Raw genomic sequence first — 19172 nt, forward strand, 5'->3', positions numbered from 1 at the left:
TTTTATAGACTAGTTCTCCCTCTCGGAGAACCTGGTAAGCTACCAAGAGCTTCCTGCCCACACAGGAGAGCCTGGCAAGCTCCCTGAGGCCTATTCATATGCCAAATACAGTAAGAATGATGGGGCTCATTCTCCTGACCCTGAAAGGGCCTCAAATGTGGCACCATTGAGAAGGACGAATAAAGGGAGGCTGCTAAAATCTCAGTGCTAGGACGAATTGAGACATTACTGAGACTGCTTGAGAAAATCAATGGTCAATGGGATGATAGTGATAATGATCTTTTGGGAGATGCTTGTCGAGAACATTGTGCGTAGGTTAGTGCAGTTACCAGACTCCAGGGAGATTCCCTCTATACCCACAAGGTGGGGCTAGAAAGCACCTGAGGTTTGCATCAGATTCCAACCATTCTGGCACCCGGATTTTAATTTCTAGTCTCCAGAACTGTGAGCAGTAAGTTTCTATTGTTGATAAGCTATAATGTGTGACATTTTGTTATGGTATCTTGAACAGATGAAGGCAGAAGATAAGTTCTTGTATTTATTTTTCCTTCTCGGCTGGAAGGACAGTGGGATAGTTCAAGTGGTCATGCTTAATCTTTTTTTTTTTTTTTAAGAAAATAAAAAAAATGGGGCTGGAGTGATAGCACAGCGGGTAGAGCATTTATCTTGCACATGGCCGACCTGGGTTCGATTCCCAGCATCCCATATGGTCCCCTGAGCACCTCCAGGAGTGATTCCTGAGTGCAGAGCCAGGAGTAGCCCTTGTGCATCGCCGGGTGTGACCCAAAAAGCAAAAAAAAAAAAAAAAAAAAAGAAAGTAAAAAAAAGTATTAGATAGTAGAAGAGAAAGGAAAAGGAATTCTTCATGTGCAGAGGAATCTAGTATAGGACTAAGTTCCATACTTAATCTTCTGTTTGTTTGTGGACCACACCAGTGATGCTCGGAGTTTGCTCTGACTCTGCACTCAGGAATTACTCCTGGTGAGCATATGGGATGCCGGGGATCCAACCCAGGTTGACAACATGCAAGGTAAATGCCCTACTTGCTGTACTATTCCTCTGGCATTATATAGTTTATGTGTGTGTGTGTGTGTGTGTGTGTGTGTGTGTGTGTATTTTTAAATTTCATTTTAAGTACTGTTGATTGGTAAAACTGTTTTGGCAGGGTCTCATGCCTAAAGCTTCCCAGCATCACATCCTCCACCAGAGTGCCCCCTTCCCCCCACCATTGTGCCTGTTCTTCCCTTTCTCCCCACCTCCCCACCTCCCCCCTCCTCCCACACACACACCTCAAGTCCAATTTGGGAAGCTTCCTACTAAAGAGGACTTCTCAATTCCTGTCAACTTTGGAAATTTGTTATTCTCTTACTGTGCTTGTTTATATTCCATCTATGAGAGAGATCATTCTGAGTCTGTCTCTCTTTTTCTGACTATCTTCACCCAGCCCGATACTCTCCAGATTATTCCATTGTGTGTGTGTGTGTGTGTGTGTGTGTGTGTGTGTGTGTGTGTGTGTTTTCTTTTTCCAGTCACCTTTTCTTGAACTTTTGGGTTGTTTCCAGTTTGGCTATTTGAAGAGAGCTGCAAGGAACATAACAGTGCAAATGTCTTTTCTGAATAATTTTTTTTGGACCCTTGGGGAAGATACTAAGAAGTGGAATTCCTAGGTCATATGGAAGCTCAATTCCTAGTTTTCTGAGAAGCGTCCATATTATTTCCCAAAAGGGTTGGACCAGTTGACATTCCTACTGGCTTTGAATGAGAGTGCCTTTCCCCCCTCATCAACATCAACACTGGGTGTATTTGTTCTTTGTGATGCATGTCAGTTCTTCTGGTGTGAGATGATATCTCATTGTTGTGGTTATTTGCACTTACCTGGTGACAAGTGATGAAGATAATTTTATCAGATGGCTTTAGACTCTCTGTATATCTTCTTGCCTCTTTTTTTTTTTTTTTTTTTTTTTGGTTTTTGGGTCACACCCGGCGATGCACAGGGGTTACTCCTGGCTCTTCACTCAGGAATTACCCCTGGCAGTGCTCAGGGGACCATATGGGATGCTGGGATTAGAACCCGGGTCGGCCGCGTGCAAGGCAAACGCCCTACCCGCTGTGCTATCGCTCCAGCCCCTCTGTATATCTTCTTGAAGGAAGTTTCTGTATATCTCTTCCACACCCATTTTTGGTGGGGTTGTTCATTATTTTTCCTTTATAACTATAAAGTTATATCAACTTTATAGATCTTGGATATCACCTTTTATCCAATGAATGGTGAGTAAATATTTCCTCCCAGTCTGTGAGATCATCATTTCCTTTGCAGTACACAAGCATCTTAGTTGATGTAGTCCCATTTGTTTATCTTTACTTTCATTTGCTTGGTCGATGGCAATGAACCATTGAATATACTGTAATAGCTTAGCACTAGGAGACCATCTTGTCCTCAGACGACCATTTTTGGCTTCACACAGACTTTAGAAGTAACCCTTGTCTACCCATCAGTGTAGGCCTCTGACCATGAGTGGTGACTAAGCTGTTATGTTGATGCAAACAAATAGCTGATATGCTTTTGTATATCTGCTACCCTCTTGCTTAACCTTCTGACATATTAAACCCTTTGAAAGGCTCCGAGAAGCTATGGCTTGTGGTGGCTTCATGATTTGGATCTGGGATCCCCGAGAAGCTGTGGCAGTGGTGGCTTCATGATTTGGATCTGGGATCCCCGAACAGTCATTGACTGATAAACTCCTCAAAATGTCTCTGGTCTTCTGAGTCTCTAAATTGACCATCCCACAACAATACCTTTAGCTTCAAATATCATGAGTGTTCTACCTGTTTTCCTTAATATAATCTATGGATTCCAGTTTGATATTGATGTATTAAATCCATTTTGATTTGACTTTTGTGCATAGTGTTAAGGTTGTCATTCTTCTTTTTTTTTTTTTGCATGTGACTGACCAGTTTTCTAACACCACTCTTTTGAGATTTTCTTTGTTCCACTTAGTATAATTTGCTGCTCTATCAAGTAGCCATACTTAGTCTTGAGGTGGTAGCCACGTGCTGGAATTGAAGGAATCTGAGTTTGTGACACTACGGAACTTGTCCACCTGCCCAGGACAGCCCACCTAAGATTTTTTTGTTTGTTTTCTTTTTGGGTCACACCCAGCGATGCACAGGAGGTTACTCCTGGCTCATGCAGTCAGGAATTACTCCTGGCAGTGCTCAGGGGACCATATGGGATGCTTGGAATTGAACCCGGATCGGCTACGTGCAAGGCAAACGCTCTACCCGCTGTGCTATTGCTCCAGCCCTTAAGATTTTTTTTTTTTTTTTTTTTTTTTTGCTTTTTGGGTCACACCCAGCGATGCTCAGGGGTCACTCCTGGCTCTGCACACTCAGTGATTACCCCTGGCCGTGCTCAGGGGACCATATGGGATGCTGGGAATCAAACCTGGGTTGGCCGCATGCAAGGCAAATGCCCTACCTGCTGTGCTATCACTCCAGCCCTAAGATTTGTTTTATGTGAGTGAAAATTAAACTTATGTTTGGCTTTCCACTATTATTTTGGATTTCTGTGAGACCTGGGTAAAGGAAATCCTGATTAATATTTCTGTCACTAAATTGGGGAGCAAAGAAAGCCCCATTATGTTGTAGTCAAACCACTTGGGCCTGAAAAATTTGTATTACCTCACACCTGGCCAGCAATCCTACTCCAGTTAACGGGCTCTATATGCAATATCCCTAACCTTAATACTTTCCAGGCCTGGAGCTCAGCATTGCCATCACTACCAAGAAAATAACTGTCTAGGGCTTGGCGAGAACTCAATGGGCTGGAGTGAATTTGCAAGCAGGAGCCCCACGTTCGATTCTAGCGCTGTCGGAGCTAGGGAGTGGCTCAGTACGATCAAGCAGGTACTTGTGTGAGATTCTAGGTTTGATCCCCATCACCACAAGGCCCTGATAACCCCTGCATGTGACCCCCAAAACAGCAATGATAAGACAGAGCAATAAAACTTTTCCAGTTTTACTCAATGTCAAAGAGAAAAATTACCTTTGATATTTTGTTTTTGAATGTATTCCCGGGCTACTTGGAAGAGTGAACATGCCAGCAACCAGATCAGGACCTTTTCTCTGACTTTGTTTTGAAACTGAAGAAAATTTAAATCAGGTAAAAGTCACATGGCCACTTTCAGGTAAATTTTCATTGCGTTTCCTGCCAATGGTGGAGTGCCTAAGGCTAATTCTCAGAATTCCTATATCCTTCCACCAGCCATGTGTGTGCTGTTTTCAAGCATGTTCTGCTAGCAATCCCAGATTCTCTCATTCCTCCCCCCCACAAAAAAACAAACAAACTATTTGTTCTCTGATTCAAGGTGATGCAGCTATAACCCAGAGTAAGTGGCCAGTTTCTAAGTTCTTTGGGCCAGTGACTTGCTCTGGCTCCCAGGTCCACAATCTCACTCTGTTCTCAGGGAGAGGAATGAAAAACCTTTTTTTTCCTTTTTTTTTTCTTTTTGGGTCACACCCGGCAATGCACAGGGCTTACTCCTGGCTCTGCACTCAGGAATCACTCCTGGCAGTGCTCAGGGGACCATATGGGATGCTGGGAATTGAACCTGGGTCGGCCGCGTGCAAGGCAAATGCCCTACCCGCTGTGCTATTGCTCCAGCCCCCTGAAAGCACTTTTTGTTTGTTTGTTTGTTTTTTTGGTCACACCCGGCGATGCACAGGGGTTACTCCTGGCTCATACACTCAGGAGTTACTCCTGGCGATGCTCAGGGGACCATATGGGATGCTGGGATTCGAACCTGGGTCAGCTGCATGCAAGGCAAATGCCCTACCCGCTGTGCTATCACTCCAGCCTCCTGAAAGCACTTTTTTGACATGTAATTAGTGTTTTATTTCTTTGACTCTCCACTTCCATTTCTACATAATGGTTCATGGACAATATACTCTTTGTATAGTTTCTAATGATCCTTTTTCTAAAAAACTCAGGTGTGTCTATATGTATGTGTCTATGTGTATGTCTATGTGTGTCTCTGTGTGTTTCTGTGTGTCTGTGCATGCGTATACAAGCAAATGTGTGCTTTGACATTGTTTTCAAAACGCAGAACTTACCTATAATTCAAACATCCTGGATTCAAATTCTCAATGTCTTCTTGGGATATTAACTATTCGTATTTTGGGGTCTTATTCAACTTTGAAGCAGTGACCCTAGAACAACCTTTGGACATCTGAGCCTGGATTCTATCTGGTCCTGAGGGTGAATGGACCTGAATAGCTCAAACACTTACATATTATCACTACTCTTTTCTTCTTAGTCATTCCACCAAGGAATGATGAGGCAAACAGGAGAATGAATGACTAGCAAGAGCCCTGAGATCCTCAGCTAAAGGAGGAACTTCAATTCATTAGCCATGGGAACTAAAACCAACCTGCATGGTTCACTATGAAAATAACAGCACTGAGGCCAGAGTGGTAGTACAGCAGGTAATGTCTTGCTCATGGCCAACCTGAGTTTGATCCTGGGCATCCCATATGGTCCCCCAAGCATGCTCAGAGTGATTTCTGAGTGCAGAACTAGGAATAACTCCTGAGCATTGCCGGGTGTGACCCAAAACACACACACACACACACACACACACACAAAGAAGAAAAATAGCAGCATGAATAAATTTTTAAAAATTTATGTTCTCAAGCTGGACAAAACAAACAGGGTCGGTAACCGTGCCCCAAACTCTGCAAAGCAGAAACAAACATTCAAAGGAAATCTCTAAAGAGAGCCGATGTGTATAGGTTTTTCATTCTGTGGTTGAGAAATGAAATTTGCCCTAAGAGGTCATGTAGAAAATACTTATTTTAGGATGTTTGTGAGCCAGACATCGCTGTCAAATTATAAGAATAAAACAGGTCTTTAACCTTTAACAAGTTGCACTCGAGAAAGAGGAAGTGCAGACACAACACAAACTCAGACTACTGCGTTGGGGAGTCTGGGAATTTCCCACCTTCCTGCAGGAAAAGGCCAGACTTACGCTCCATCTGCACATGAAAATTCAGGAGCACCCATGGGCACTGGGGTTTGAAGGAAGAAAATGGAAACCTCAGACCTTCCCAGGTGTGGAGAGCACTGTAGCTTTGCCTTACCCATGCCCCAGGAAGGGAACAGATAGATTTGTGGAGATTTCACCTTGAATATTTTAACTTTCTTGCCAGATTTTTAGTTTATGTTTAATTTAGTGATCTACAGTGCTGTTATTACCGTAACTATCTTCACAAATATCTCGGATCTAAAATGGTGTGGGTAGAAGAAGTGATGCCATTTTTGAATTCTGTGGCATCTCCACTGTGGTCTCTAGGGTGACGGGGAGATAAGAACCTTCCTCTGGAACAGAGCAGAGCATTCAATGGCCAATGCAAGAGTGGACGTGGACGTGAGGGCTTGAGCAAGTGAATAAACATGAGAAGTGGGTGGTGTACATCATAACAGGCTGAAGGGCAATTGTACATCCCCAAACCTGAATGGGTCCAATGCGATGATGCAGAAAAATCCTCTGTGCAAGATTCCTGACCGAAGCACAGAATTTTTTCCTGATCATTTTCCTCCCAGCAGTGTAATACAACAACTATTTACATGGTATCAGGTGTCACGAGTAATCCAGAAATGATTCAAAGTTTATGGGTAGATATGTAAAGGTTACATGTAAAAGGACCGGAGTGATAGCACAGCAGGTAGAGCGTTTGCTTTGCATGCGGCTGACCCGGGTTCTATTCCTCCATCCCTCTCGGAGAGCCCGGCAAGCTACCAAGAGTATCTCACCTGCATGGCAGAGCCTGGCAAGCTACCCGTGGTGTATTCGATATGCCAAAAACAGTAACAACAAGTCTCACAATGGAGATGTTACTGGTGCCCACTTGAGCAAATCGATGAGCAATGGGATGACAGTGATACACTGGTACATGTAAATACTATGCCATTTTAAATAAAAGACTTGAATGCCTTAGATTTTGACATACACACTTCTTAAATTGGTCTCCTCTTGGACATCAAGGGACGCATACATTTGCACGTATATATTGCAATTAAATATGAAGTAAATGGATGACAGCTGGGGGGAGCCAGGTTTTTGTTAGAGTGGGAAGTTACAGATCAGGAAATGGAGATCTTGAAGGATCCTTGTAGTCATGAGTTAGAGTTGGAAATAGTGGATTATAGTTAGAGATAAGTATGAGTGAATACTTTGCCTAATATATATTCACAAGGTTATACGGAAAAATATTTACGAATGTCTGGGGAATGTAGCTCAAACATCTGGTGGTTTGATGTGTGAGGGCCTGGGTTTGAGTCCGGCTGCCTAGAATTGTGAGAATGTGTGAAGGGTAGTGTAGAAGAAAAGTTCTTATATTGAATCTAATGGCATTCATTTTTCCCCCGAAACTGTCATTAGCCAGCTCTACATAAGGAAATTCAGTTCTACATGCCACCAACTAAACGGAGGTGATAGAGCGAGGTAATTTCTGAGTCTTTTTGACTTGTTTTGTTTTCTCTCGAGAACTGAACCTTTTGGATTAAATGACTTCCACTTGCTGAATGTCCTAGGCTAGGCTTTGCCTGGGCCTGTGTCCCTGCCACATCTACCACCACTATGGCTGCCACAGGGGTAGAGCACATAAATGGAGCCCTGGGTTCTACCCAGGGTCAGGGAGATGGCTAGGGCCAGGGTGTACACTTTGGGTGTGTCTCTAGCTGACTGATTCCTGTTACCACCTGAACCCTGAATACGGCTGTGTGTAGCCTTGAGGCCCCTGAGAACTATCATGTGTGATCCTGGTGACTTTGGAGCACAAGTCGGGTGACCGTGGTGTTCCCAATATGGCAGGATCTGAAGCAGCACTGCATTCCCAGGCTCTAGCACTGAGAAGTCTGGCCTCATTGGCTGAGTATTGCCAAATGGCCCCAGAGTCCCTTGAGCACTGTTTTGGAGTCTTTCCCAAACTCACAAAACTAAGTCCCATACCATTTACATTGTCACTCCCCCCCAAAAAATAATGATGTATATGGGCTGGAGCGGGTAGGGCCTTGTACGTGGCTGACCGGGGTTCAATGTCCAGCACCCCATATGGTCCCTCGAGCACCACCAGGAGTAATTCCTGAGCGCAAAGCCAGAAACCCCTGTGCATCACTGGGTGTGACCCAAAAAGCAAAAAAAAAAAAAAAAGAAAGAATGATGTATATATCTAACAAAACTATATATATACAAAATCTCTATGAACATAATAAAATTTTGATGAGTAAAATAAAAGAAATTGTAAATTTATCTTCATAGGCAGGAAAATGCAATACTGTCAAGATATCTATTCTTTCCATCTTGATCTATAGGGTTATGCAATTCCAATCAAAGTACCAGTAAGTGACTGAAGAGATAGTTCATTGGGTAAGGCACTTGCCTGGCATGCTACCAACCCTAGTTTGATCCCACACACTTCATGTGGTCCTCTGAGCATCACCAGGAGTGATCCCTGAGCACAGAGTCAGGAGTACCCCTGAGTACCACCAGCTGAAACCATCCCAAAACAAAACAAAATCAAAGAAGATTGTTTTATGGATATTGACAAGTAATTCTAAAGTTTGCATGGAAAATTATCAACTTATGGGTATCACTGTATCACTGTTATTCTGTTGATCATCGATTTTCTCAAGTGGGTGCCAGTAATGTTTCCATTTGTCCTAGCTGTGGGATTTTAGCAGCCTCTCTTTACTCATTCTTCCTAGCGGTGCCACACTGGAGGCTCCTTCAGGGTAAGGGGAATGAGACCCATCATTGTTACTGTATTTGGCATATCAGATACCATGAAGAGCTTGCCAGGCTCTGCCATGCAGGCAGGGTGCTCTTGGTACCTTGCCAGATTCTCTGAGAGGGAGAACTAGGCTATAAGATGTCGAAGATGTCTGGGAGCTTGGTTTTATAGTCTCTGGATATTGGCTGTTGATGGGATTACACGGTGTTGGGGGCAGTTTCTGGGTGTGACTGCCTAGCTACTGGAAAATGGGGGATCTGGGCAGAAGAGGCCCAGTCCCAATCCAAGCAGGCTTGGAGGTCTCAGCCCCAGGTCCCACACACCTGGGTTCCTCTGCCGGTACCTTCATGCGTGAGGCTCGTCCGAACGTGTGGAGAGGGGCCTTGAGGGCTGGGTTCCGGAGGTCTTTAGCTGCCGGGGCTCTGCTCGGGGCGAGGAGGGAAACTCAACCTGCCCTCTCCAAGGGGCCCCGGTGAAGACAGCCAGGGTGGGGGCAAGAGACTCTGTGTTGCTCTCTTCCAGAAACAGAAGTACTCTTATGAATACAGACCCATAGTAACTCATATGAAATTATTATGAACATGGAAGTCTGATGTTATCTCACTTCAAAACTCATTATGATTCTATAATAACCAAAACTATGTGATATTGGTGAAATAATGGGCAAAAAGATAATTTAATGAAACAGAGACCACAATAGACACACACAAATAAGGTCAACTGATCTTTTGTAGTTATAAAGGCATTAAGTATAGTCTTTCAAAAAAAAAAAGATGCTAGAACAAAACACATCCATATTAAAAAAAAAGACACAGATCTTAAACTCTTGGAAAAAAATCAACTTTAAAAGACTTTCAGGTCTCCGGCAACTCAGCAGTCATGCCCATACGCTACCCATGGCTGGTGCCAGATAATCTCATCATCAGCCACCATCCAGATCACAGTCCTTTTCTCCTAGAAGGGAGCAACATGACTCTTGCCATAACCTTGCACCCAGGCCCCACGCCAGGCTGTTTCACTCGGAGCACCCCAGAGAGGGTGGGTTAAACCCCTTCCCGCCCCAAGGGACCCAGCCCCAACAGCCGAAAGCCTCCAGAACTCAACTGCTGCCCTGCACATGGCCGCTTGCTCTCCACATGCTTGGGCCGAGCTTCACCCACGAGTGACCGTATTCCTGGACACTTCATACCACACACCACCCACACTCCAAGAGGACTGCACCATAGTGAATGAGACTCAAAGTAGGAGGCAACCAACTTGAGGTAGAAATATTACATTATTGGGGCTGGAGTAATAGCATAGCGGGTAGGGCATTTGCCTTGCATGCGGCCGACCTGGGTTCAAATCCCAGCATCCCATATGGTCCCCTGAGCACTGCCAGGAGTAATTCCTGAGTGCAGAGCCAGGAGTAACCCCTGTGCATCACCAGGTGTGACCAAAAAAAGAAATATTACATTATTTTGGTTCTTCTTTGGGGCAGGGATTTGGTGTTCGGGATGGAGACATCCAAAATATGGTGGTGGGAAGATGTAATGGTGGTAGGATTGATGTCTGAATATTAAGTATAATCAAATATTGTGAGCTACTTTATAAAACAAAAAAGTTTTAAAGACTTTCAGACTGAAATATAGAGCATCAAACTCCTAGAAAATAATATAGGAGAAACTGCAAATTTAAGGATTTTGACAAGGGAAGATTGTTCTGGATTATGTGGGTGGGCCTTAATGCAATCACATGATTCCTGATATAAAGGAAGGAGAGGACGGTTATGCTAGAGTGGAAGAGAAGGCAATGTGACTGCAGAGGCAGATGTTAAGTGACGAAGCCACAAGCTGAGGAATGGTGGCAGCCACCGAGAACCTTCAGAGAGACTGTGACCTTCTGACTGATTTCTGCCCAGTGACATGAATTTCAGATTTCTGGCGTCTAGGACAGAGAGAATAACCATTTCTGTTGTTCCAAGTAACCCAGTTTGTGGCCCTTTGTTTCAGCAGCCGTGGGTAAACATTCTCTTTCTAAATGTCAGGTATCTGTTCACTTCATGGGGTTTTTCTTTCTCTAACGGCAAGTCACACGAATAAGTCAGCAACTAGCAAGTAACTCTCTTTTTTTTTTTTTTTTTTTTTTTTTTTTTTTTTTTTTTTGCTTTTTGGGTCACACCCAGCGATGCTCAGGGGTTACTCCTGGCTTTGCACTCAGGAATTACTCCTGGCGGTGCTTGGGGGACCATATGGGATGCCGGGGATCGAACCCGGGTCGGCCGCGTGCAAGGCAAACGCCCTACCCGCTGTGCTATCGCTCCGGCCCCTCAAGTAACTCTCTTGAGTAGAGAATCTAATAAAGGGCAGATGACAAAGCTCTCATGGCCCCCTCAAAGCTCTCCATTTCCAGAGAAGACAGTTCCTAAGGGCTGCACAGTGGGAGAGACCAAGATGTGGTCAGGGATAGAGCCCTGTGGAGAGACCAGTGGCAGGAGTTCTGGCCTCGCCAGGGGACACTTTCAGCCATGGCAATGCAGCAGGAAAGGGAATTAAGTGGCTCTACGTCAGTTACTTCCTTCCCTCTGACTTGCTGCCCACAGCCTCACTGGACTGAGTCTAACTTGAAGGAAACAAACCTCATGCAGTCTGGAGTCCAGGACAGAGGGCAGCGCAGAGAAGGACAGAGTGGATTATAATGCTAGATGGGAAAATCTCAAGACCACCCAGTAACAGGGTTGCTGAGACAGAGGGCTGCCTGCACCCAAGCTTTTGTGGGCCTTCACCAGCATTTGCAAAAGAAAGGATTTGCATTAATATCTCAGATACATTTTTCTCTGATACTTGTGATTCTAGCAGCCCACGGTCTTAGCAAACAAGTCCTGATGGCTGTTTATTTACTAAAGGCCACGCAGGCCTCTATTTTCCATGACGTGGCTCAGCCTTAGAGCGAAGACACAGCGCTCACGCTGCTGTCCCCTCCAACCCCATTTTAAAGGGGCAGGCTGCACTGTGTGCAGACTTCAGACAGGCAGTCTGGAAAGAAATGAGGCAGGGGTCGGGCAGCAGCGAGGGCACTTGCCTTGCATGCAACCAACCCGAATTCAATCCCTGGCATCCCACATGGTCCCCCAAGTCAGCCAAGAGTAATCCCTGAGGGCAGAGTCAGGAGCAAGCTCTGAGCACCACCGGGTATGGCCCAAAAGCAAAACGAACAAAAACAAATCATGAGTCTAGAAGATGGAACCAGGCTCTGGGCAAGCACCCATCGGGGTGAGGAGACAGGCAGAGGGGCTAGCCACTCACCTCGCAGCCGGTCAGCGTTCTGTGGGCATATCCTGCAAGTTTCCAGGGAAAACTCAGGGATTTTAGCAGTTGGCACAAGCTGGTCTAACCCAGCAACTTGATGGGCCGGAGCAGCAGAAAGTCAGCTGACAGTCACTCCACAAGTGGTAATAATTAGCCAGAAACGAGCTCTGGGAAGTTCCAGGAGAGCGCCACATGCTGAACATTCAACACAAATCCTGCTGCCTAGGGACACTGGATTCTGGACTGTGTCTGCGTTTCCCACCATTCCTGTCTGCTGCCGTCTCTTTGAAGCCCCTTTGGAAAACAAAGACTCCAGCCATGGAAAAAAATGTGCTCATTACCCCTCCAGGGCTGAATGTGCAGAGGCCTGGGAAACCCTTTCCAGCCCCTTCATTACTGTATGTCTTGGATAGCCTGGAACACTCAACCCACGTCCTTGCCTTCCCTCAGCCCTCCTCAGAACCTCACACAGTGACATGAGGGCCCCAGGAGCACTGATCTGTAGTCTGTGATGGGGCCAGGAAGTTAAGGTGTCTAAGAAGGACCTGTAATTCCATGTGTCATCTTGTTTTCAGAAAAACAAGTTGATTCTTGTAATCACATCCTCCCCCAGGAGATGAGTGCTTTAAGTGAGTGAAGAGCTTAAAGGCCACTCAGGAATGGACAGGTAGGTATGAAAGATGAGAAGCTGAGGAAGCTGGAGCGATAGCACAGCGGGTAGGGCATTTGCCTTGCATGCGGTTGACCTGGGTTCAAATTCCAGCATCCCATATGGTCCCCTGAGCACCGTCAAGAATAATTCCTGAGTGCAGAGCCAGGAGTAACCCCTGTGCATGGCTGGGTGTGACCAAAAGAAAAAAAAAACAACAAGAAAAAGAAAGACAAGAAGCTGAAGGAGGAACAGGAATGCTCTGGGCACCCAGAAATAGCATCACCTCCTCTCAGAGATGTCCCTGATAAATCAGATATTTGAAAATTCAGAGCAGCAGCTTCTCTAGCAAGTGACACATAAAACATTTGCAATCTGAACCCCAGGCCAGCAAAAAGGAGTCTGCCATCCTAGTTCATGGAGCAGGAAACAACTTCAGGGTGTGATTGGGGACAGGGTAACCTCCTTATTTCCAAATGCTTCTCCTAGTCACTACCAAATGAAATAACACCCATCCCTCATGAGTATTGCTCCTTGTGTGTTTGTTCACCTGCCATTTTCCAAAAGCTTGCTTAAAAGTTAAGCCCCGGGGGTTGGAAAGATGGCACAGGGGTTAAAGAGCTTGCTGTGCATGCAGCAACCCAGGTTCCATCCTTGGCACCCGTCTGGCACCACCCAGGGTCCCTCATGAGCAGAGTCAGGGAGATCCCTGAGCACCACCAACTGTGACTCAACACACCCCTCTGCCCCAGCCTAAAACACAAAAAAAGTTAAGCCATGGTTGAAAGGGAATTTAATGGAAAACCAATAAGATAATTCATCTTAGAAATAGAATGTCCAGGGTACTGCCCGCAGAGCTGGCTGGAGGAAGGCCACAGTTGGGTCATCTCTGCCCGGTCAGATGAATCTGTAAGCATGCACAGAGCAAGCAGCAAAACTGCTTCACCACTTTATCCTGGCCTGGCCTGGTCTGGCAGAGTTTTCTGGCTGAGATGTGATCAAGTCACACTATTAGGTGTCCTTTATATGTTGCTCTCCAAAATGAATGAGTTTTTCAGAACAGACCCAATCCAGTTAGAGTTATTGTTGCCTCCAAGGACTTCCAAATACAGCCCTCTTTTTTTTTTTTTTTTTTTTTTTTTTTTGCTATTTGGGTCACACCTGGCGAGGCTCAGGGGTTACTGCTGGCTCTGTACTCAGGAATCACTTCTGATGGTGCTCAGGGAACCAATCATATAGGATGCCAGGGATCAAACCCGGGTTGGCCGTGTGCAAGGCAAAATGTCCTACCTGCTGTACTATAGCTCCAGCCCCCAAATACAGTGCTCTTGAAACAAGCTAATGGCTCAGATCAGGGAAAAATAGATTCTCTAGAACCTGATGTCATATTTTAGCATCCAAGCCAAAATCAAGACAGTGGAACTTACATTGTGCGTGTGAATATCCTTTGTTTCTGTCTTGGGCTGCACTCCGGGATTATCGGGAGCTGCTCAGAGCTTGGGAATGGAGGTTGCTCCCGGTGGTGCTCAGGAGACAGTCATTGGTACGGACTGAACCATGACTTCCCCCCCGCCCTCTGAGCCACGTCCTGGACTGTGCCCCCTACCATTATTCTTTCTTTCTCTACGCCTTGCTATCCTCCAAGGGAGGAAAACTGAAGAGAATTATACTAACCACCCGACAGGGAGTGATGAGGACTAACCAAATGAGATCATGCATATGCAGCTCATGGTAAGTGCTCAATAAATGCCAGTCATTATTTCGTTCTTGCTTGCTTTGGCTTCCAATACTAGTTGGCAAACAGATGCACACTATATTTAAAATCGTTACAGATGTAATCTAGATTTAAGCTGTGTTTGCAGATTTGTTTTTGGAAAAAGCCATGGAATTCTTTAGTAAATCATAGTCTCCTAGTTTTGCTTTTTAAAAATCAGCAATATTTCTCTTTAAAGTTTTAAATTCCAGTTTGAAAGTCTAGAGTCACCCTCTCCTAAATGAAATGGCTTAGATGATTATTTTTACTCATTGAAAAAAATAAGCAAAATATTTTTGAAATTTATTATCTTGGTGGGGGGATACACACATTCAGTGGTGTTCAGGGATATTCCTGGCTCTGTGCTCAGGCATCACTCCTGGGGGTGCTCAGGGGACCATATGCAGCGCCAGAATTGAGCACAGGTTTGTTGTGTGCAAGGCAAGAATCATAATCTCTGGACTATCTCTTCAGCCCCTATTTTGTTTTATTTACTTATTTATCTTCTCTTTTGGGTCGCACCTGGCAATGCCACAGATGTAGCTATAAATGCTTCCTGAGGACTCATTATATCCTCAGAAGATCTTTGGGAAACAGGGCTGCTGCAGTACCCCTCTTCGTGGTATGCCATTATATTGAAGAATGCGGGCACAGAAAGCTGTGTAATGGCCTAAATGCCCAGCACACAGCAACATGAGGAGTTCAACCTACAGGGCCATTCAACCAAACCCTGTCTGGGAGGAGAGAGAAGGTTATCAGGAATATAGCTTGGACTAAGTCCAAACTCCACTTTTTCACAGTCACACCCTTCGTTCCATGGAACACTCAATCCTGGCCCTGTTACTCCTAGCCCACTCTCCAGTCATCCTTTGCCAAAAAATATGAAAGAACTGTATTTACAACAACAGCCCCCTCCCCTCTGTCAAATAGGGCTGCGGACTCAGACTCAGGCGATCAGGCTGTGGTCCCACTGGCACCACTAACTGGCTGCTTGTTACTTAACACCTGCCTTTAGATTTCTCATCCCTTGGATGGGGCTCATGCTGAAAGCCAACGGATGGAGGATTCCACAGCCTATTAGTATAATTGCCAGGCACAGGGCTTGACTCGAGACGTGCATTGTTGTTAAGGAAAATCAAGTGTAGCTTCAATGGTTTATCACAGAGTCTGTAGGTGTGAGCAGAACAGAGAAAAAAAAGCCATGAAGACTCAGATATATATATATATATATGTATATATATATAGATAGATAGATAGATAAAGAGAGAGAGAGAGAGAGAGAGAGAAGAGAGAGAGAGAGAGAGAGAGAGAGAGAGAGAGAGACCAGGCTCTCGCAGCACCCGAGCTGCACACAGAGGGGCTGCCTGAAGTGGAAGAGCCCACCCCCCAGAGGGCTGATACTTGCCTTCAGTGGTCTCGGAGCAGGAGATGATCATTAAGTGAGTTGGGCTGGGCCAAGGAAGAGCCAGCAAGTGTCAAGTGAGAGAACACGCCATACATAAACTCTCTTTCAGAAGAAGCCTTTTCAATGTAGATAAAATATTCCTTGTTGCAGGTAAGGAATTCTGAAAATGGTTTTCAAGATTTCCCTTCAACTTTACTAAGTACCCACATAATAACCGGGCAAGTGAGGCTGCTTGGTCAGAGCACCTCAGGTACCCTGTTGAACTGGTCTCCAGAGGGGATCCCGAGTCCCTTCCAAAGAGCCAGGTTGTCTTGAGAAACATTTACTAAGAGAAACAAATGCCCTCATCACAAAGCGCGGCCATCGAGAGTTTAGTGCTTAGTGGGCGGGCAGCTACAGACGCTACTGGCTGACAAGTGATGCCAATGTCTCTTGTGGAAGAACAAATTCCAGTAGGCTGTCAAGGCTCCGGAGAAAGAGGGAATTGCACGCCAGGTTGATGGCTCAAAGGGCTGGAGCATTTGCTTTGAATGCAGGACCCCCTGCATGAGCCCCCGCAGCGCATGACCCCTGAGCCCTTGGGGAGTAAATTCAAGCACCCCATTGGGAGTAACTACCCATCTAGCACACTACATATGGCTCCAAAAAAAACCAAAAATCAACAAAAAAGGAACCACAGAGGTGACACAAATTTATATTCTCCACACACTGTTGATGGGACTATAAATCAGTATCAACTCTATGGTGGCACTAGGAGGACCATATGTAGTGCCCAGGATCAAACAGGTGTTGGCTGCCGGCAAGGCAAGCACCTCAGCCCTGTACTTCTCTCTCTCTGGCCCCCAGCATTTTCCCAGAAAACCCAAAATTCTGTGTTTTGTGGCAACATATGTTGACCTTGAAGTGAGTGTGCCGAGCAAAGTGAATTAGAAAGTGTAAAACAATTACCTTCTTCTTATGTGGCATATAATACACCCTCAAGCAAACTTAACAAAGCCAACAAAAATAGCTCCTTGATGGGGCCGGAGCGATAATACAGCGGGTAGGGCGTTTGCCTTGCATGCGGCCGACCCGGGTTCGATCCTCGGTATCCCATATGGTCCCCCAAGCACCGCCAGGAGTAATTCCTGAGTGCAAAGCCAGGAGTAACCCCTGAGCATCGCTGGGTGTGACCCAAAAAACAAAAAAATAAAATAGCTCCTTGATTCTGAGATAGAAATATGACAGTTGCCAGTGGATATGGGCAGGGAAGAGGGTGGGGGGACAGGCAGAGAAGTTCATTTTTGTACAGGTGAATGACAGCAGAACTCTGGTGGTGGAGGCAGTGAGGTAGGCCTGCACCGTGAGGGGTATAAACCTATGAAGCTGTGCTGCTAAAATATATAGTATTGAAAACCAATGGTGAATCAAGTAAATCAAATGTTAAAAAATAATGATGCAAAAGGAAAAATGAAAACCCAAATCCTAGAAAGGAATGACTGTCCCCTCCTACTGAACCCAGGGGTTTTCAGTGGCAAGGATGCTCCATTTTTATACTATACTTTGAAGAAACTAGGCATAGGAGGCTTGTAGGGTTCATATGCCTCAGTGAAATAATATTTTAAAATTAATTTACCCCTCACATGAGCTCTGAGGTGAGATTACTAGGAACTCACTTGACAGATGTGGAAACTGAGGCTGAGGTTATTTAACTTATTCCAGGTCATCAGTTTGACAATATGGGGACCAGGATTCAAATCAGAATCTTCCTGGTTTCAGACCTTGGCAGCAGGCTCGGGGGAGCATTGGTTCAGATTCTGCTTTTGACATTTCCTAGTTCTGTCTTAGGTCTCAGTCTCCTCATCTATAAGATCGGGAAGAGGATGATAATGGCCACAGTGTCTAGCACATGGCTAGTGCTCAAGAGTTTATTGCTTTTCTTGAGATCACCGACTACTAGGTTATGATTAATTTATCATTAATTTATCCTGCTGGAGAGCAGTGAATAGCAGTATGTGAGTGAGGAGTATACTTGGTGGTAAGATAAGTAAAAAACGATGGGAGGTCAGAAAAGTTTATTTAAAGTGCTTTACTTATGACCACTTCATGCATTTGTCAGTATGCCTTGTGCAGAAGCCACACAGAGTTCCCTATGTCAGCTCAATGTCAGCACATGTGTTGCCTTTAGTCTTTTAACAATCCGGATCTGCACATATCTCTCTGAGGAAGCTACAGGCCATCTGCAGCTAACTCTAGGTCAACCAGTTAGCTCTGCCACACATATCACAGGCAATGATGTCCCCAATACACCTGAACTTTTCCCATAAAAACACAGAACTGGTGCTCAAGGGCACTCAGGAGCCTGGACCACTTCCCTCTGGGAGAAACAACTCAAGGAGTCCCATGATGGTGGGTGGGGAAGTGAGCATCCTGAGAAGAATGCCTGGGCCTAGGTAACATCTGAATCATGCCAGATCATCATGGCAAAAAGGGAGTTTTCTAGTTCCTTTTGCTTCTGTCATTTCTCTCTGAATTTCTTCAGAGCAGATAATATTTACAAAATTTCATTGACATTCCAGATGAAGTGGAAAGAAAGAAGAGAGAGAAAGAAAGAAAAAGGAAGGAAGGAAGGAAGGAAGGAAGGAAGGAAGGAAGGAAGGAAGGAAGGAAGGAAGGAAGGAAGGAAGGAAGGAAGGAAAGAAGGAAATTCTAGAAATATGCCATAGCATACCAGTACTAGATAAAACTTGTGCTACTAGAGATTCAAGAGTGAAATTTAAACCAGCAAGAGGGAAGAGTTCCTGACTGTCTCCTGAAGAACGCATCTTCCCACCTCCCCTCAACTCAGCAGCAAGATTAAGAAGAGAGAGAAAGAAAGAAGGACTTGGGGGCTGGAGCAATAGCACAGCGGGTAGGGCATTTGCCTTGCACGCGGCTGACCCGGGTTTGATTCCCAGCATCCCATATGGTTCCCTGAGCACCGCCAGGAGTGATTCCTGAGTGCAGAGCCAGGAGTAACCCCTGTGCATCGCCAGGTGTGACCCAAAAAGCAAAAAAAAAAAGAAAGAAAGAAGGACAAAAAGAAGGAAAGAAAGAAAGAAAGAAAGAAAGAAAGAAAGAAAGAAAGAAAGAAAGAAAGAAAGAAAGAAAGAAAGAAAGAAAGAAAGAAAGAAAGAAAGAAAGAAAGGGAGAGAGGGAGGGAGAGAAAGAAAGAAAGAGAGAGAGAGAAAGAAAGAAAGAAAGGAAGGAAGGAAGGAAAGAAAGAAAGAAAGAAAGAAAGAAAGAAAGAAAGAAAGAAAGAAAGAAAGA

This window comes from Sorex araneus, chromosome 1, assembly GCF_027595985.1.
Source record: "Sorex araneus isolate mSorAra2 chromosome 1, mSorAra2.pri, whole genome shotgun sequence".
Lineage (NCBI taxonomy): Eukaryota > Metazoa > Chordata > Mammalia > Eulipotyphla > Soricidae > Sorex > Sorex araneus.